The sequence below is a fragment of the Trachypithecus francoisi genome, unplaced genomic scaffold (genome assembly GCF_009764315.1).
Source record: "Trachypithecus francoisi isolate TF-2019V2 unplaced genomic scaffold, Tfra_2.0 Lachesis_group13, whole genome shotgun sequence".
Lineage (NCBI taxonomy): Eukaryota > Metazoa > Chordata > Mammalia > Primates > Cercopithecidae > Trachypithecus > Trachypithecus francoisi.
Genome location: NW_022681458.1, coordinates 40,433,457 through 40,455,189, shown reverse-complemented (window position 1 = coordinate 40,455,189; position 21,733 = coordinate 40,433,457). Strand labels below are relative to the sequence as shown.

The 21,733-nt window shown below is 39.4% G+C and overlaps 1 protein-coding gene across 5 annotated transcripts in view; it reads right to left on the bottom strand.

The window, feature by feature from the left end:
- Positions 1-21,733, bottom strand: part of FAM126B (family with sequence similarity 126 member B) — an 88,040-nt gene that overhangs the window by 50,498 nt on the left and 15,809 nt on the right. For all 5 annotated transcript variants that reach the window (XM_033231979.1, XM_033231976.1, XM_033231978.1 and 2 more), the window contains exon 2: positions 14,090-14,187. The gene's annotated coding sequence lies outside the window, so the exon portion shown is untranslated. The remainder of the gene's footprint in view (positions 1-14,089; positions 14,188-21,733) is intronic.

Here is a 21,733-nt window from a genome sequence, read left to right as displayed (position 1 = left end):
TTCAGGATTAAGAAACTCACTCAAAACCACACAACTACACGGAAACTGAACAACCTGCTCCTGAATGACTACTGGGTATATAACGAAATGAAGGCAGAAATAAACATGTTCTTTGAAACCAATGAGAACAAAGACACAACATTTCAGAATCTCTGGGACACATTTAAAGTAGTGTGTAGAGGGAAATTTATAGCACTAAATGCCCACAAGAGAAAGCAGAAAAAATCTAAAATCGACACCCTAACATCACAATTAAAAGAACTAGAGAAGCAAGAGCAAATAAATTCAAAAGCTTGCAGAAGGCAAGAAATAACTAAGATCAGAGCAGAACTAAAGGAGATAGAGACGCAAAAAAAAACCTTCAAAAAAATCCATGAATCCAGGAGCTGGTTTTTTGAAAAGACCAACAAAATTGATAGACTGCTAGCAAGACTAATAAAGAAAAAAGAGAGAAGAATCAAATAGATGCAATAAAAAATGATAAAGGGGATATCACCACCGATCCCACAGAAATACAAACTACCATCAGAGAATACTATAAACACCTCTACGCAAATAAACTAGAAAATCTAGAAGAAATGGGTAAATTTCAGGACACATACACCCTGCCAAGACTAAACCAGGAAGAAGTTGAATCACTGAATAGACCAATAACAGGCTTTGAAACTGAGGCAATAATTAATAGCCTACCAACCAAAAAAAGTCCAGGACTAGATGCATTCACAGCTGAATTCTACCCAGAGGTACAAAGAGGAGCCGGTACCACTCCTTCTGAAACTATTCCAATCAACAGAAAAAGAGGGAATCCTCCCTAACTCATTTTATGAGGCCAGCAGCATCCTGATGCCAAACCCTGGCAGAGACACAAGTAAAAAAGAGAATTTTAGACCAACATCCCTGACGAACATCGATGTAAAAATCCTCAATAAAATACTGGCAAACTGAATCCAGCAGCACATCAAAAATTTTATCCACCAAGATCAAATCGGCTTCATTCCTGGGATGCAAGGCTGGTTCAACATACGCAAATCAATAAACGTAATCCATCACATAAACAGAACAAAGACAAAAACCACATGATTATCTCAAAAGATGCAGAAAAGGCCTTCAACAAAATTCAACAGTCCTTCATGCTAAAAACTGTCAATAAACTAAGTATTGATGGAATGTATCTCAAAATAATAAAAGCTATTTATGACAAACCCACAGCCAATATCATACTGTATGGGCAAAAACTGGAAGCATTCCCTTTGAAAACTGGCACAAGACAGGGATGCCCGGCCGGGCGCGGTGGCTCAAGCCTGTAATCCCAGCACTTTGGGAGGCCGAGACGGGCGGATCACGAGGTCAGGAGATCGAGACCATCCTGGCGAACACTGTGAAACCCCGTCTCTACTAAAAAATACAAAAAACTAGCCGGGCGAGGTGGCGGGCGTCTGTAGTCCCAGCTACTCGGGAGGCTGAGGCAGGAGAATGGCATGAACCCGGGAGGCGGAGCTTGCAGTGAGCTGAGATCCGGCCACTGCACTCCAGCCCCGGCGACAGAGCAAGACTCCGTCTCAAAAAAAAAAAAAAAAAAAGACAGGGATGCCCTCTCTCACCACTCCTATTCAACATAGTGTTGGAAGTTCTGGCCAGGGCAATCAGGCAAGAGAAAGAAATAAAGGGTATTCAGTTAGGAAAAGAGGGAGTCAAATTGTCCCTGTCTGCAGATGACATGATTGTATATTTAGAAAACACCATTGTCTCAGCCCAAAATCTCCTTAAGCTGATAAGCAACTACAGCAAAGTCTCAGGAGACAAAACCAACATGCAAAAATCCTAAGCATTCCTATACACCAATAACAGACAAACAGAGAGCCAAATTATGAGTGAACTACCATTCACAATTGCTACAAACAGAATAAAATGCCTAGGAATCCAACTTACAAGGGATGTGAAGGACCTCTTCAAGGAGAACTACAAACCACTGTCCAACAAAATAAAAGAGGACACAAACAAATGGAAAAACATTCCATGTTCATGGATAGGAAGAATCAGTATCATGAAAATGGCCATACTACCCAAGGTAATTTATAGATTCAATACCATCCCCATCAAGCTACCAATGACTTTCTTCACAGAATTGGAAAAAAACTACTTTAAAGTTCATATGGAACCAAAAAAGAGACCGCATTGCCAAGACAATCCTAAGCCAAAAGAACAAAGCTGGAGGCATCACACTACCTGACTTCAAACTATACTACAAGGATGCAGTAACCAAAACAGCATGGTACTGGTACCAAAGCAGAGATATAGACCAATGGAACAGAAAAGAGGCCTCAGAAATAATACCACACATCTACAACTGTCTGATCTTTGACAAACCTGACAAAAACAAGAAATGGGGAACGAATTCCCTATTTAATAAATGATGGAGGGAAATCTGGCTAGCCAAATGTAGAAAGCTGAAACTGGATCCCTTCCTTACACCTTATACAAAAATTAATTCAAGATGGATTAAAGACTTAAACGTTAGACCTAAAACCATAAAAACCCCAGAAGAAAACCTAGGCATTACCATTCAGGACATAGGCATGGGCAAGGACTTCATGACTAAAACACCAAAAGCAATGGCAGCAAAAGCCAAAATTGACAAATGGGATCTAATTAAACTAAAGAGCTTCTGCACAGAAAAAGAAACTACCATCAGAGTGAACAGGCAGCCTACAGAATGGGAGAAAATTGTTGCAATCTACCCATCAGACAAAGGGCTAATATCCAGAATCTAAAAAGAACTTAAACAAATTTACAAGAAAAAATCGAACAACCCAATCAAAAAGTGGGCAAAGGACGTGAACAGACACTTCTCAAAAGAAGACATTTATGCAGCCAAAAGACACATGAAAAAATGCTCATCATCACTGGTCATCAGAGAAGTGCAAATCAAAACCACAATGGATAGCATCTCACACCAGTTACAATGGTGATCATTAGAAAGTCAGGAAACAACAGATGCTGGAGAAATAGGAACGCTTTTACACTACTGGTAGGAGTGTAAACTACTTCAACCATTGTGGAAGACAGTGTGGCGATTCCTCAAGGATCTAGAACTAGAAATACCATATGACCCAGTGGTCCCATTACTGAGTATATACCCAAAAGATTACAAATCATGCTACTATAAAGACACATGCACACGTATGTTAATTGCAGCACTATTCACAATAGCAAACAGTTGGAACCGACCCAAATGTCCATCAATGATAGACTGGATTAAAAATATGTGGCACATATATACCATGGAACACTATGCAGCCATAAAAAAGGATGAGTTCATGTCCTTTGTAGAGACAAAGATGCAGCTGGAAACCATCATTCTGAGCAAACTATCAAGAGGACGGAAAACCAAACACCACATGTTCTCATTAATAGGTGGGACTTGAACAATGACAAGACTTGGACACAGGGCGAGGAACTTCACATACCGGGGCCTGTCATGAGGTGGGGGGAGCGGGAAGGGATAGCATTAGGAGAAACACCTAATGTAAATGAGGAGTTAATGGGTGCAGCAAACCAACATAGCACATATATACCTATGTAAAAAACCTGCACGTTGTGCACATGTACCCTAGACCTTAAAGTATATATAAAAAATATTAGCTGGATGTAGTCATGCACACCTGTAGTCCTAGCTACTAAGGAGGCTGAGGTGAGAGGAATGCTTGATCTCAAGAGTTCAAGGCTGCAGTGAGCTATGACCATGCCAGTGTACTCCAGTCTGAGCAACACGGTGAGACCCTGTCTCAAAAAAAAAAAAAAAAGTTCGGAAATTTCATTGTAGTGGTGACAAAAAGGACATACTTCCCAAAATACACAAAATTGGAACCTTAAACAACTCCCTTATCTCTATTGCTAATTATTAAATTACTGACCTTTGTTTTTTTTACTGGAAAAATAAAAAGCCATACCTGCTCTGTATCTCAACTATTACCTCTATAGTTTTACAAAAATATCTAGCTATAAATACATATTTAGTTGACATTAAATTTTTAAATAATTTTCAAATATCATAGATGCCTGTAAAAAAAAAAAAAATGGAACTTAGCCCAACCACCTATTCCATCCACAAACACTGTCAACCATTCTTCCAGATCTGTATTTATATGTATATTTATAACATATATGTATGTAAATATATGTTATTTAAATAGTCATGTGTTCACATCATATATAGTGTTCTACAGTGTGCTTTTTACATTTGTTAAAAATATATCACCGGGCACGATTGCTCACGCCTGTAATCCCAGCACTTTGGGAGGCCAAGGTGGGTGGATCACGAGGTCAGGAGATTGAGACCATCCTGGCTAACACGGTGAAACCCCATCTCTACTAAAAATACAAAAAATTAGCTGGGCGTGGTGGCAGGTGCCTGTAGTCCCAGCTATTCGTGAGGCTGAGTGAGGCAGGAGAATGGCGTGAACCCGGGAGGCGGAGGTTGCAGTGAGCCAAGATCACACCACTGCACTCCAGCCTGGGCGACAGAGCAAGACTCCATCTCAAAAAAAATTATAAATAAATAAATATAAAGATTTAGATGTTAGACCATAAAAACCCTAGAAAAAAACCTAGGCAATACCATTCAGGATATAGGCATGGGTAAGGAATTCATGACTAAAACACCAAAAGCAATGGCAACAAAAGTCAAAATTGACAAATGGGATCTAATTAAACTAAAGAACTTCTGCATAGCAAAAGAAACTACCATCTGAGTGAACAGGCACCCTAGAGAATGGTTATATTGGATATATATATATACACACACACACACACATATATATATTCTAGAACTTTATTTTTTTTTTTTTTGAGTTGGAGTCTCACCCTATCAGCTCACTGCAACCTCCGACTCCTGGGTTCAAGGGATTCTCCTGCCTCAACCTTGTGAGTAGCTGGGATTACAGGTGTGCGCCACCAAACCCAGCTAATTTTTGTATTTTCAGTAGAGACGGGATTTCACCACGTTGGCCAGTCTGGTCTCAAACTCCTGACCTCAGGTTATCTGCCTACATTGGCCTCCTAAAGTGCTGGGATTAGAGGTGTGAGCCACTGTGCCCAGCTTATCTCATTCTTTGTAACAGCCACAGAACTGTAAGCACAAACCTTACCTGTTCAATCACTTACTGATGGACCCGGACTGTTTTCAATTTTCTTATATTACCAAAAACTTGTTGCAATCAACACCCGTGTACATATTTGTGCATTTGTGTTGTTCTCTTCTATAGTATAAATTCTAAAAATTGTACTTGAAAATTTAAGGTTATAAGATATAAACATTATTGATAGCATATTCAAATCTACTCTCAAAACTATAATCTTTCAGATTTTTAAGCAGCATATGGCTGTTACATGTACAGAATTTCTTCCTGCTCTGTTTATAAAGCTACTACCATAGCATAGAAACCTCAATTAATCTAAATATAAAACCATCAGTTTGACTGCATTTATTAATATATAAGACTTTTAAAACTAGCACAATGAAAATTGGAATCAGAATACCCTATAACAAAAAAGAAATCACAATATATATTACTGTATTTTAAAAATCAGCCAGGCATGGTGACTCATACCTATAACCCCAGCATTTTGGGAGGCCGACGCAGGCAGATCACCTAAGGTTGGAAGTTCAAGACCAGCCTCACCAACATGGAGAAACCCCATCTCTACTAAAAATACAAAATTAAATAGGTGTGGTGGTGCATGCCTGTAATCCCAGCTACTTGGGATGCTGAGGCAGGAGAATCACTTCAACCTGGGAAGCAGAGGTTGTAGTGAGCCAAGATAGTGCCATTGCACTCTAGCATGGGCAACAAGAGCAAAACTTTGTCTCAAAAAAAAATCACCTTGCTTGCTTAGTTAAGGCTTCACTCTTCTAAAATTAAAAACCACATTTATGGTTTACTCTTTAAACAATCTGGAAGTTATTTTAGAATATGATATGAGATTAAAATCTAACAATTTTTTCTTCCAATTGTTCTAATACATTGTTTGTATGCCTTTTCTTGTTTCTGTTTTTGCAGAGACTTGAAATACTACTAAAGTCTTACATATATTTGAAACTATTTCCCGGCTACATTTCCCACTAGTTTTGCACAAGGACTGCAATCATTTATTTACTATCATTTTATTTTATTTTATTTATTTTTTGAGACAGAGTCTCACTCTGTTGCCCAGGCTGGAATATAGTGGCACGATCTCGGCTCATTGCAACCTCCACCTCCCGGGTTCAAGCGATTCTCCTGCCTCAGCCTTCCGAGTATCTGGGTTACAGGTGTGTGCCACCATGCCCAGCTAATTTTTTGTATTTTTGGTAGAGATGGGGTTTCACCATGTTGCCCAAGCTGGTCTCAAACTCCTGGCTTCAAGTGATCAATCCGCCTTGGCCTCCCACAGTGCTGGGATTACAAGTGTGAGCCACCATGCCCAGCCTATTTATTGTCATTTTATAATATACTTTAATACATAACAGTACAAGCCTTATCCTAATTCATTTTTTCTAAAAATATATTTCATCGTTATTGCCTGCCTTATTCTTGCACATGAATATTAGACTTTTGATAATAAATTCCTTCCCCACATCCTATCCTCAGGAGAATGTATAAATTAATTCCAAATGACATCTTCACAATACTGAGTTATTCCACAGAGGAGCATAGCACTGCTCTTTCTTAAAAATCCTCTATGTCTTAGTATAAATTTTGTATTTTCTTCATGGAGGTCAACACAATTTCCAATTAATTCTTAGGTGGTTTTTATATTTTGATGCAATTACGATTGGGATTCACTTCCATTATCTTTTCTAACTAGTTATTGTTACACAAAAATTATGAAAACATTATTTTTTTAGAGACAGGTCTCTGTCACCTTGGCCGGACTGCAGTGGTGCAATCATAGCTCACTGTAGTCTCAAACTCCTTGGCTCAAGCGATCCTCCTGCCTCAGCCTCCTGAGTAGCTGAGATTATACACATATACCACCACACCTGGCTAATTTTTTATAATTTTGTTTTTTGTAGAGACAGGGTCTCACTATGTTGCCCAGGCTACAAAAACATTTTTAAACATCAAAATTAAAAGCTTTTTAGACAATTATAATCATTTAAAACACTGAAAATGGTTTAAATCAAGATGTCTGTGTTTTAGGAGAAATGTATAAACAAGTCATCTTTTAGCTAACTACAAGGAATTTTTTTTTTTAAGGTATACTACTACTTTACTGAAAAGGGCAAGAAAAAAACTACAATTAATCAATTTTTTTTTTTCAAATGTTCTCTAAAGAACATAAACTGCCTTAAGAAGTCAAAAAGAAAGATTTTTTTGTGTGTGTGTGAGATGAGATCTGTCTCCCAGCCTGGAGTACAGTGACACAATCAGGGCTCACTGCAGCCTCACAGCCTTGACCTTCCAGGCTCAAGCAATCTTCACACCTCAGCCCCCTAAGTAGCTGGTACTATGCATGTGCCACCATGCTTGGCTATTTTATTTTATTTTTTGAGAGGGAGTCTTGCTCTGTCGCCCAGGCTAGAGTGTAGTCGTGCAATCTTGGCTCACTGCAAGCTCCGCCTCCCGGGTTCGCACCATTCTCCTGCCTCAGCCTCCTAAGCAGCTGGGACTACAGGTGCCCATCACCATGCCCAGCTAATTTTTTTTGTATTTTTAGTAGAGACGGTGTTTCACCGTGTTAGCCAGGATGGTCTCGATCTCCTGACCTCGTGATCCGCCCGCTTCGGCCTCCCAAAGTGCTGGAATTACAGGTGTAAGCCACCACGCCGGGCCTAATTTTTTTTTATTGTATAGAGAAAGGGTTTTCCTATGTTGCCCAGACTGGTCTCACTTCTGGGCTCAAGCAATCTTCCCATTTCAGCCTCTCAAAGTGCTGAAATTACAAACATTAGCTACTGCACCCAGCCAAGCCAAACACTTTTTAAAAAGCAACACAAATCTTTTGATATGTACTTTTATCAGAATCCCTGTCAGATATAGGGTCCAGAATATTTATTTTGGAAAAGCCCCCCCAAGTAATCCTGATGACCATCCTCTGGTTTAAAAAAAACAAAACAAAAAAAGTATCATCTCCAGGCTAAATTACTATTTTAAATTCCTATTTGATCTTTCCTATAACCACAAATTCAGCACATTAAACCTCTATTGTTTCCACCCATACCATTTAAAAAATGACTAAAAATGAAATACCTTTAAATAGAGAAATATAGTGGTATTAATAATAATTATAATAACACATCATATTTCCAAACTATAAAACTACTACTAGTTTTAAGACAGTAATTTAGTAAGCACTTTAAAAGAAAATACAAAATAATATTTTATGAAAAAGAAAACAAAAAGCGTAACTAAGACAAGAGTATAAGGTCCCTCATATAATCACATGCCACTTTTTAAAACTTACCCTTTATGTTTCTGGCCACCTTTGGTCTTTGTACCTGCCACCTGGCATTCTCTCCCAGTTCTGTACATGGCTGGAGTAGACTCAGTTCATGTATTACCTCCTTAGAGAATCTTTCCCTATATACTTTAATCAGCTACCCCTACCTTCCTCCTCCCTCCAACCTCATTACTCTGCCCATTTTCTTCATAGCATTTAGCACAATCTGTAATTATCATTTATTTGTTTACTTAATGTCTGTCTTTTCTACTAAAATCTGTACTTTACAGAGACAGGCACTGTATCCCAAATGACAGGCATATAGCAGGCATTCAATCATCTGTTGATCTTGAGCACCTTCAGCACTGACAGTGTTATTTCTGGCCATAACAAAACTTGAGATTTCTGTTTTCTTAGTTAAACTTGGAAACTAACTAAGTTTAAAATAAGTTTAACTTAAACTTATTTTACTTGGAAAACTAAATACCAAATGGAAGTTAAATACCTTCTTCATGTATCGTCCAGAAATTTCTGACAAGTAGATGTTGTCCCAGATGCATGAATTAGTAACACCAACCTTGCCAAGGTTTGATATAAGAGACTGAATGATTTGGCAATTTTGTTGTCTTTGAATTAACTGACATATGTCAGGCAATCTTCTACTGAGATAATTGTTCATTTCAAAGCTGTATCTTACAGTGATATATAGCAGACATTTTAAACAATTAGGGACACAAATCCAATTAATATTTCAACCCCATGTGGTGCCACTAATATCAACTGAAATAACTGAATAAAAGAATACACAAAGCTAAATTCTAGAAATACCAAGTATAAATGACTACTACTACTTCACAATTTACTTGGCTGGCTGCTGAAAAGTTTCTTCAGACAAGTCACACCTTGATTTCTAAAAATATCAAAATGTGGAAAAAAATGTGTCTTTTTTTTTTTTTTTGAGATGGAGTCTCGCTCTGTCGCCCAGGCTGGAGTGCAGTGGCCGGATGTCAGCTCACTGCAAGCTCCGCCTCCCGGGTTTACACCATTCTCTCGCCTCAGCCTCCCAAGTAGCTGGGACTACAGGCGCCCGCCATCTCTCCCGGCTAATTTTTTGTATATTTTAGTAGAGACGGGGTTTCACTGTGTTAGCCAGGATGGTCTCGATCTCCTGACCTCGTGATCCGCCCGTCTCGGCCTCCCAAAGTGCTGGGATTACAGGCTTGAGCCACCGCGCCCGGCCAAAAATGTGTCTTAAAAGTGAGGAAATAAGTTACCAGTGAGCCTATTGAGTATAAACATGATACCAGGTGTTTCCTATATTTTATCTGATTTAATAACAGGTGGCAGAATTTAGTGGTGTACAGCACCAGTTCTCAGCTTTTTTTGGTTTCAGAATTTCTTTCACTAAAAACGTTCATTTATTAATTAATTTAAAAATAAGCCTATTACATGTTAACATTTTAAAGTGAAAATTACATTCTTCTAAAACAAAAGCAAATTCAGAATAGCGTTTTGTTGTTGTTGTTCTTTTTTTTGTGAATCTCATAATTGGTTTTTTTGTTTGTTCGTTTTTTAGAGACACAGTCTGTTGTTGCCCAGGCTGGAGTGCAGTGGCACAATCTCAGCTCACTGCAACCTCCACCTCCCGGATTCAAGCAATTCTTCTGCCTCAGCCTCCAAGTAGCTGGGATCACAGGCACGCACCACCATATCCAGCTAATTTTTTTATTTTTAGTAGAGATGGGGTTTCGCCATGTTGACCAGGCTGGTCTCAGACTCCTGAACTCCAGTGATCCCAAATCGCTGTGATTACAGGCGTGAGCCACCGTGCCCAGCCTCATAACTGCTTCTGCATTCAATCTGTTGCAGAAAAACTTCACTGTATATTTATGACAGAATTACAGTGAAGATGGCAAATACTATCTTTATATTAATATGAAAAATAGTTTTGACCCCATGGACCCCCTTAAAGGATCCTGAGGATCACAGTTTGATCACAAACTCTGTAGCAAGGTTGCCTAAGGTTAAGGTCACTTATTAGCTATGTTTAAACTCTTGTACCCTCTTACTAGCTATACTCAAACCCTCTGTCCCTCATTTCTCTCATTTCAAAACTGGGAATAATAGTGGTACCTACTTCATATAGTTTTTGTATTCTTAGAACAGTTCTTATCACAAGATAAACATTACATAAGTGTTTGCTATAAGCATTATATAATCTTCATGATATTATGTACTATGAAGTAGCTTGTTATTCTCATCTAATAGATAAGAAAATTAAAGTGTAAATGGGTGTGTGACCTATACAAGGTAACACAGTTTAAGTGGCAGAACTCAGATTTGAATCTAACGCTATAATTTTGAAATCTATGATTGAAAAAGGCACTATGTAATCTGGCCCCTATCTTATGGTTCATACTATTCTCCCCACAGCTTTCTATGTTCTGGCCATACTCTCCTTTCAATTTCTCTATAGCTTTATGTGCACCTTACCTCCAGCACATCTGTGCAGGCTGTTCCAGCCTGGAATGCTGTCCTGCTCCTGCTATTTACGTGGCTGGCTCCTTCTGATCTTGTAAGTCTCAGCAGCCTTTCCAAACCACTTTACGTAAATAGCAGCTCTTTTTCCATTCCCCAGTATTTTCCATTCCAACACAATCTTTATTTCCTGCCTAGAACTTCGCGTTTTGTAATTTGTTTATCAGACCTCATTACTTATTGATTATCCATCTCCCCACTGGATTGTAAATTCCAAGAGAACAGGGTACATTTTGCATTGCTCACTACTATGCATTCAAAGCTAACAAACATACTATGATTTCTGGATGTAAGAGAGGTACTTAAAATAAAAAAATATATACATATATATAGTCAATGAACCATACTGTTTATATGTCCTCAGACAACTCATTTAAACCCTTTGAGCTTCAGTGCTTCAGTTTCCTACAATAGTTATTTTCTAACTCTAAAATCCTAAACATAGATTTTAGTATCTTCATTTGAAAAACAATAGTACTGGTTACAGAGAAATTCTGTGAACATATATTTTCCTTTTTTTTTTTTTTTTGAGACAGAGTCTTGCTCTGTCACCTAGGCTAGAGTGCAGTGGTGTGATCTCAGCTCACTGCAAGCTCCACCTCCCAGGTTCACGCCATTCTCCTGCCTCAGCCTCCTGAGTAGCCGGGACTACAGGAGCCCGCAACCAAGCCCGGGTAATTTTTTGTATTTTTAGTAGAGACAGGCTTTCACTGTGTTAGCCAGGATGATCTCAATCTCCTGATGTCATGATCCACCCGCCTCGGCCTCCCAAAGTGCTAAGATTACAGGTGTGAGCCATCGCGCCTGGCCAAACATGTATTTTCTAACTAGACACAGCACTATTAGTACATAGAGATATCTACAGAGCACAGCTATAAATAGACTACAAGGTATCTTTTATTTTTTGAGATGGGGTCTTGCTATCTTGCCCCAGCTGGTCTTGAACTCCTGGGCTCAAACAATCCTCCCACCTCAGCCTCCTGAATAGCTAGGATTACAGCATATGCTATGGTGCCTGGCCCTGCAAGCTTTCGGTTTATCTAATCCTACAATATAAAATTCTGAAGATCGCCGGGCGCGGTGGCTCAAGCCTGTAATCCCAGCACTTTGGGAGGCCGAGACGGGCGGATCACGAGGTCAGGAGATCGAGACCATCCTGGCTAATACGGTGAAACCCCGTCTCTACTAAAAAATACAAAAAACTAGCCGGGCGATGAGGCGGGCGCCTGTAGTCCCAGCTACTCGGGAGGCTGAGACAGGAGAATGGGTTGAACCCGGGAGGCGGAGCTTGCAGTGAGCTGAGAGCCGGCACTGCACTCCAGCCTGGGCGGCAGAGCAAGACTCCGTCTCAAAAAAAAAAATAAATAAATAAAATCTGAAGATCATTTCTTCTACTGTATATTACATCTATCCCATCACCTGGTAAAAACTATACTTAAGGCCGGGCGCGGTGGCTCAAGCCTGTAATCCCAGCACTTTGGGAGGCCGAGACGGGCGGATCACGAGGTCAGGAGATTGAGACCATCCCGGCTAACACAGTGAAACCCCGTCTCTACCAAAAAAAAATACAAAAAACTAGCCGGGCGACGTGGCGGGCGCCTGTAGCCCCAGCTACTCGGGAGGCTGAGGCAGGAGAATGGCGGGAACCCGGGAGGCGGAGCTTGCAGTGAGCCGAGATCCGGCCACAGCACTCCAGCCTGGGCGACAGAGCAAGACTCCGTCTCAAAAAAAAAAAAAAAAAAACTATACTTAAAAGAACTCAAGCTGATATTCCAGCATGCAGCTTAATTCAGATCCATACTGCCTTAGTTCCAGAATGTAAAACTAAGAGGCTATCACAGAAAATGACTATCTTTTTGATAACTATGACAATGACGACCTTTTTATTATTAATAGTATTACCATTATTTAGAGATGAGTTCTTGCTATGTTGCCCAGGCTGGTTTTGAACTCCTGGCCCCAAGCAATCCTCCCGCCTTGGGATTAGAGCTGGGATTACATGTGTGCACCACTGTACCAGAGATGGTAATGGCAACCTTTATTAGCAAGCCCTAACTACAACATAATGAACAAAATAATAAGCTGCTGGAATGTGATCTGAAGAAGGTAAAGAACTACTTGCCGGGAAGAAAACTCACAGTATTTGTCCAAGGTCTCTAAGTACAATAATATGTGTCCTTGGGAAAGTTATTTAACTAATCTCTGTCTTCAAATTCCTCATGTATAAAATGAGAATATGTACCTATAACAAAGGTTTATTTTTAAAGATTTAATAAATCAACACACATAAGGTCTTACTTAGAACAGTGACTGTACAACATAAGTCTTCAATGGATGCTTGCTACTATTATTATTATAGAAATATTATCAATATAATCATTTAATTTTTGAACAATTTAGGAGGCATTTTTTTCCCGTAAAGTACAGAGATTATTCATCCATTCTTTCAACTAATATGCACTATGAATACCAATTACATGCTAGGTACCAAGTAAAATGTTAAAGATACAACAGTGAGCAAAACTAACTGTGGTAAGTGCTCTCAAAGGTTTCTTGTGGATCAAAATTATGGGATAAACCAAGCTATACAATTATCAGGACGACATATGAAATAGCCAGTGATGGTTTTGCTACTCCTAATTTTCAAACTTGATCAACAACTATGAAGATATTTCAAGGTGTAAGTCTAAAACTCAGGCATTTAAGACATACTGTTAGCATAATCACCAAATTTCCTAAGGAAAAGCCCAGAGTTGCACTGTCTAACACAGGAAGCTACTTGTGGCTACAGTGTCCTATATTGGACTGCAAAGATATAGAATATAGCCATCATCAAAGAAGTTCTATTGGATGGCATTGATCTAGATGTAGCCAGATAATACAGTTATGCTGAGTAAATTCAATTCTTCAATAAAGTTTAGATAACAGAAAGGTTTTTTAAAAACACATTTATAAAAGGGAAAAACTTTCAAAAATAGAATTCAAAGGCAATAATTAAGATGTCATTATGTTAAGTAAAACTGCTTAATAAATAGAAGCTATCCAGCAAAGGTTACCAAAAATGCGAACATGTCTAATGATATAGAAAATTTATTCTTTATCCTTTAAAAAGTTAAAGTCTTAATTTTACCTGTATTAAGATCAGTTTTCTAAAGGAGGAGGTGGCACAGGAATTCGGCAAAGTTCAAGTGGGGAATTCATTTGTTAAGAGTTAAATATTTTCCAGTTCTATAAAAAATACAAATAGAAAACTGAAATATTGAGGAAATAGTCTCAAGAATGTAATACAAAGAACAGTTTTGATAGGCATTTACAATATAGCTTATCTAATTTTAAGAAATAATTATAGATCCAAAAATTTCTGTAACAACTAGCATACTTGTATACCTTTATCAAACCTAATTAAAACGCATTATTTTGAAGACAGAAAGTCTGAATTTTAATTTCAAATTTGCCATTAATTATCTATAAGACCTTGAGTAGATTACTTATCTGGAGCCTCACTTGCATTATCTGTAATATTAAGTCCCTTCCAAACAAAAACTATATGACTCTTTTGAAACATGTTATAGTGATTTTTCTTTCTCTCTCTCTCATACACACACACACACAAAAACACACAATCATTTTAAAAATACCTTCATTAAAATCATAATATGCAGTATAAAACCAAGCTTAAATAATAAGTATCATAAGCTACAAAAATATTTTGGTTGAGTTTCACATAACTGAAAAACTTACCTTTTTTAGAAAAGAACACAAAAAATGCTATTATGCTGAATTCTTGGCAGAAAAACACATTAAAAGATTGTCAGAATCATTTTCAAATTGCTAAAATGGAGACTTTTCTTAGAAAGTAATAACTATTTTCATGTGTTTGCTGACTACATTATGCTCTCCTTTCTTTGATACAAAGAATACTGTGATAAAATTCTCTTCGAATTATATTAACTGAAGATGTGTCAGGATTCCCTGCTCCACTATAGCAGCTGACACTTTATCTCATATACTGGGCTTTCACATGTGAGTTTTGTTTTATAAGAAGGTTCTGCAGTGGAGGGAAGAACTTGAACAGGATTAAGGGAGTATTTCTGGAAAGACAAAAAAGAGACTGGTAGTACTTTAAGAAGGGGCACTTGATATCATGGAAATAGGGTGTACCTTGGGAATTTTGAACCACAACCACCAAGACAATTGCCAAAATTGTGAAGTAGTCTGTAGGCAGAATGGCTATGTGGGAAACCTCTACAGAGACAAATCTCCCATAGTCTTCCGGGGCCAAGGAGATAGATACTCAGTAGACTCTCAGTTTAAAAAGTAACAAACAAAAAGGCCAAATGATAAGAACAATGAGTTTTATTAAACTTTAAGACAACCCTAAAATAGCTCAATCCCTGTCTGGTTGAAGGTAATTAGGTCCTTACCAATTTGTGCAACAGAGAAAAATGTGATCCCTACTGGGAATACTGTATAGCGCCTCTATGGTTCTTTCATATACAAAGTCTGGCACACAATTTAAAAATTACTAAAAATACAAAGGGATAAAAAAAAGACCAATAATTAAGAGAAAACTAGAGAATCAGACTCACAGACATTTTTAAAATGAAGTTAAGACACAAGGACAATTATTTAAAGTAATCCTGATTAACAGAAAACAGAAGGGGAAATGTACAAAACTGCTGAAGATGCAACATTTCACTAAAGGATTAGGAACTACAAAAATAATTAAATAAGCACTCTAGAACCGAAAAACACAATATATGAAATTAAGTACTCAATATAGAGCCCTCTCAGCGTAGCCGGCAGCACATCAGTCTCATAATCTGAAGAATTTAATATATTGATCTTAGAGCAAATGAGACACAGTCGAAAACAGGATGAGTTAACTAGAAGACAAAACAATAAAAAATACCCAAACCGAAGCATAAAGAGAAAAGAATGGAAGACAGAGGAAGGGGAAAGGGAAAGAAGTGAAAGGAGGAGAGGGAGAAGTTTAAGAGAAATGTGACACACACTCACAATGTCTAGTGTGTGTGTGTGTGTGTCACATTTCTCATATATATATATAAAAAACAGAAGTCCTAGAAAAGAAGAGAAATTGATAAATGTAATATTCTAGCAAAGAATAACTGGGAGTTTTCAAAAACTGATGAAAGAAATCAATCTAAAGATTCAGAATGCTTTGCCAACACCAAGCAGGATATATTAAAAGGAAATTCTACCTAGGATGCCATAAACTAGGGAAAGAAGGGAAGAAGTAAGGGGGGAAAAAAATCATAAAAGCAGCCATAGGAAAAAAAAAGAGTTGCTCTTTGCAAAATAGTAAGACTCACAAATTTCTCAACAGAAACAACAGAAGTCAGAATATAATAGAATAACACTGTTAAAGGGCCAAAGAGAAAACAACTGCCAATCTAGAATACTATGCCCAGCAAAAGTATCCTTCAAAAATAAAGGTGAAATTTAAAAATTTGCAAAAAAAAAAGATTCTCACCTACAAGCCTGCACTAAAAGAGACTCAAAAGGAATTATTCGGCCGGGCGCGGTGGCTCAAGCCTGTAATCCCAGCACTTTGGGAGGCCGAGACGGGCGGATCACGAGGTCAGGAGATCGAGACCAGCCTGGCGAACACGGTGAAACCCCGTCTCTACTAAAAAAATACAAAAAACTAGCCGGGCGAGGTGGCGGGCGCCTGTAATCCCAGCTACTCGGGAGGCTGAGGCAGGAGAATGGCGTAAACCCGGGAGGCGGAGCTTGCAGTGAGCTGAGATCCGGCCACTGCACTCCAGCCTGGGCGACAGAGCAAGACTCCGTCTCAAAAAAAAAAAAGGAATTATTCAGGCAGAAGGAAATTATCCTAAATCATAAACATGGAAACGTAGGAATAAATAATATCATCTGCTCAGTTCTGGGGCATAAAAATATATATATCAGGGTAAATAGTGTAAGGAAATTTTAATAGTGACAGTTCAAAACAGTAACTGAAATGCCTTGTAAGGTTTAAAGGTTCTAAGATTTTTAGCAGTTGTGTGACACTAGTAATAGTAATAGTTTGTATTATACTGTAAAAGTTAAAGAAGGAAGTTGTAATTTTTAGGATAACCATTACAATAAAATTATATATATATAAAACAAGTTAGAAGGAAAATATAACATTTAATCTAAAAGCAAGCAAGAAATTAAAAAACAAAACAAAACAGATGGGCCAAATAGCAAATGACAGTAAGATTATACATATAAACCCAATTATATTAATAATTATATTACAGTATATAGACCAAGCTTGTCCAACTCACAGCCCAGGGCGGGCTTTGAATGTGGCCCAACACAAATTCATAAACTTTCTTAAAACATAATGAGTTTTCTTTTTTTTTTTTTTTTTTTTTTAGCTCATCAGTTATCATTAGTGTTAGTGTATTTTATGTGTGGCCCAAGACAATTCTTCTGCTTCCACTATGACCCAGGGAGGCCAAAAGAGTGGATAACCCGATATAGAAAAAATTCTTCTAGTAAAAGACAAATTTTGTCAGACTGGATTAAACAAAGAAGCACAGTCCTTAAAAAAGACACACTAATTTCAGAGAAAGATTTAGAATATATGGCAAGAATGATTATTAGAGATTAAAGTAATATTAATGAAGGGATCAATCCAACAGGAAGGTACCACAATCATAAACTTATATGTAACCAGTAATCTCAAAATGCATAAAGCAGCAGAGCATGGGGGCTCAAGCCTATGATTACAGCACTTTGGGAAGCTTGACCTCAGGAGTTCAAGACCAATCTGGGCACCATGGCGAAATCCATTATCTAGAAAACAAACAAACAAACAAAAACAGCGTGTGGTGATATATGTCTGTAGTCCCAGCTACTTGGGAGGTTGGGAGGATCACTTGAGCCCAGGAGGTCAAGGCTGCAGTGAGCCACGATCATACCACTGCACTCCCACCTTGGCAACAGAGCAAGACTCTGCCTTAAAAAAAAAGAAAAAAGAAAAAAAACACACAAAGCAAAAATTTGCAGAATTAAAAGGAGAAAAAGACAAAGCCATAATAATAGTTGGAGATCCACATCTCTCTCAGCAAACTGACAGAAAAGGCAACCAAAACTCAGTAAGATGTGAATGGAGCAATTAACAACCAACCAAAATGACTAATACAGAACACTGTACCTAGCAACAACACAATTTGAATTCTCTTCTTTTTTTTTGAGACGGAGTCTCGCTCTGTCTCCCAGGCTGGAGTGCAGTGGCACGATCTTTACTCACTGCAACCTCCGCCTCCTGGGTTCAAACGAATCTCCTGCCTCAGCGCCCAAAGTAGCTGAGATTACAGGTGCTTGCCACCACCCCCGGCTAATTTTTTTTTTTTTTTTTTTTTTTTTTTAGTAGAGACGGGGTTTCACCATATTGGCCAGGGTGGTCTCAATCCTCTGACCTTGTGATCCACCCACCTCGGCCTTCCAAAGTGCTGACATTACAGGCATGAGCCACTGCACCTGGCCTAAAATTACATTCCCAAATTATCTATAGGTCAAAGAAGAAATCTCTACAAAAATTTAAAAAATAAGCTGGGTGTGGTGACGCACACCTGTGTTTCCAGCTACTTAAGAGGCTATGAGGTGGGAGGATTGCTTGAGCCCATGAGTTTAAGGCTGCAGTGAGCCGTAACTGTGCCACGGCACTTCAGCCTGGGCAACAAAGTGAGACCCTGTCTCAAAAAAAAAAAGAAATACCCCCAAAACAAAACAAAGAGAAAACCATGTCAGTATAAAATGGACACATTTCTTAAAAAATATAAATTACTAGGCCGGGCGCGGTGGCTCAAGCCTGTAATCCTAGCACTTTGGGAGGCCGAGACGGGCGGATCACGAGGTCAGGAGATCGAGACCATCCTGACTAACACGGTGAAACCCCGTCTCTACTAAAAACTACAAAAAACTAGCCGGGCGAGGTGGCGGCGCCTGTAGTCCCAGCTACTCGGGAGGCTGAGGCAGGAGAATGGCGTGAACCCGGGAGGCGGAGCTTGCAGTGAGCTGAGATCCGGCCACAGCACTCCAGCCTGGGTGACAGCGCGAGACTCCGTCTCAAAAAAAAAAAAAAAAAAAAAAAAAATATAAATTACTAATGCTGAAAGAAACAGAATATCCAAACAGCCCCAAAGCAAATAAAGAAATGGAATGGGCCGGGCGCGGTGGCTCAAGCCTGTAATCCCAGCACTTTGGAGGGCCGAGACGGGCGGATCACGAGGTCAGGAGATCGAGACCATCCTGGCTAACACGGTGAAACCCCGTCTCTACAAAAAAATACAAAAAACTAGCCGGGCGACGTGGCGGGCGCCTGTAGTCCCAGCTGCTCGGGAGGCTGAGGCAGGAGAATGGCGTAAACCCGGGAGGCGGAGCTTGCAGTGAGCTGAGACCCGGCCACTGCACTCCAGCCTGGGCGGCAGAGCGAGACTCCGTCTCAAAAAAAAAAAAAAAAAAAAAAAAAAAAAGAAATGGAATGTATTCTCAAAAATCTTTCCTTAAAGAAAATCTCAAGTAAAGATGTTTTCACCAGTGAATTATTCCAGTTACGGGAGAAACCACACCAAGATGATAAAAGTCATCCCGAGAATAGAAAATAATAAATATGCGGAGGAGGGAGACTCTCTTGAAACGGTAGGCAGAGGTTACAGTGAGCCAAGATGGCGCCACTGCACTCCAGCCTGTGTGATACCCTATCTCGAAAAAGGAAAAAAAAAAAAAATAATAAGAATAAAGACTTCCTAACTATTTTTAAGAACCAGTATAATAGCCAGGTGCAGTGGCCCACGCCTATAATCCCAGTACTTTGGGAGGCTGAGGCAGGCAGATCACTTAAGGTCAGGAGTTCGAGACCAGCCTGGCCAACATGGTGAAATCCCATCTCTACTAAAAATACAAAAATTAGCCAAGTGTGGTGGTAGGTGCCTGTAATCACAGTTATTTGGCAGGCTGAGGCAGGAGAATCACTCGAACCCAGGAGGCAGAGGTTGCAGTGAGCCGAGATCGCACCATTGCACTCCGGCCTGGGGGACAGAGCAAGACTCAGTTTCTGAATATAAGGTTAATTAATACAAAAAAAAATCAATTGTGTTTCTATAAACCAAACACAAATTTTTAAAAATGCATCTTACAACAGCATTAAAAAAAAAGACTAGAAATAAATCTAACAAAAGATGTATAAGACTTCTACAATGAAAACAAGAAAACATTTTCAAGAGAAAATAAAGACAGTTTAAATAAAGCGGAGGATATACCATGTTCATGAGTTGGGAAGACTCATAAAGATATCAGTTCTCCCTCAATTAATCACTCCCTTAGTATTAAGCATATGTATTGCCTAATCTGTCATTGTGTGGGGTGGGGGCAGGAAAACTGTAAGGTCCTGGCACAAAAACCAGCCCAAAACTGAGATTGGACCAAGACCATAGAGAACACCCCAATCCTCAATCATAAGCCTAATACTAGAGAAGGAGAAAAGTGTGAGGAGCGAAGGACCTTCCATTTCTCAACAAGATAGAGTGACAGAAAGTGAATTTACCTTCTCGCCTGAATTTAAGACATGGAAGAAGGCTGGGCGTGGTGGTTCATGCCTGTAATCCTAGGGCAAGGAGGGTGGACCACTTGAACTCAGGAGTTCGAGACTAATTTGTGCAACACGGTGAAACCCCATCTCCACTAAAACTACCAAAACTAGCCCAGCACAGTGGTACGCACCTGTAGTCCCAGCTACTCAGGAGGCGGAGGCAGGAGAATCACATGAGCCGGGGAGGCGAGGCTGCAGTGAGCCGAGATCATGCCACTGCACTACAGCCTGGGCAACAGGAGTAGGGAAAAAAAAAAACACGGAAGAAAATATGAAACAAAGCTAGGTCACAGTGGCTTACACTTGTTATCCCAGCACTCTGGGAGGCCAAGGCAGGAGGACAGACTGAGCCCAGGAGTTTGAGACCAGCCTGACCAACACAGTGAAGCCTCGTTTCTGCAAAAAAAATTTTTTAAATTAGCCGGGCATGGTGGCACATGCCTGTAGTCCCAGCTACTCAGGAGGCTGAGGTGGGAGGAACACTTGAACCTGGGAGGTGAAGGCTGCAGTGAAAAGTGACTGTGCCATTGCACTGCAGCCTAGGCAACAGAGTAAGACTCTATCTAAAAAGAAAAAAGAAAGAAAGAAAATACATGAAACACAAGTTTTCATGACACTGGACGTAGACAATGAAGAACAATGAAGTTGCCTCAACTTCCTTCCTCAAGACTTTCCAGGATGCAGGGTAAGGAAGAGAAAGGCAAGTGAAAACTGGTAGACTCTCTGAGTTAAGGAGGCAGAGCTAAGAGTACAGGTAGACCAAAGTGTTAGAGGGCAGGGTAACGCGGAGAGCTGTACTGAGAACAAACCCTGGAGATCTGCAAAGGATCCCTCTCTAGTAGTAAAACGAAAGCTGATCAGCACACTGTATGTGTGAGGAAACTACCAGAAGCCAGGAAAAGAAGCACCAGATTAGAGGTAGCAGTGTCCAGAACTTACACTGGGCCAGAAATAGTGCCACTTCTCACCAATTCCATTGAGGATGGGGTCAAGTACACATAAGAGTTCTTCCTAAGTAAAGGGGACTTACTAGCCCTACAGCGAACACAGATCCGGTACTCTCTATTAAATCTTAAAATCTTTTGTGTTTTTTGTGTGTGTGTGTGTTTTTTTTTTTTTTTTTTTTTTTTTTTTGAGACAGAATTTCGCTCTTGTCAACCAGGCTGG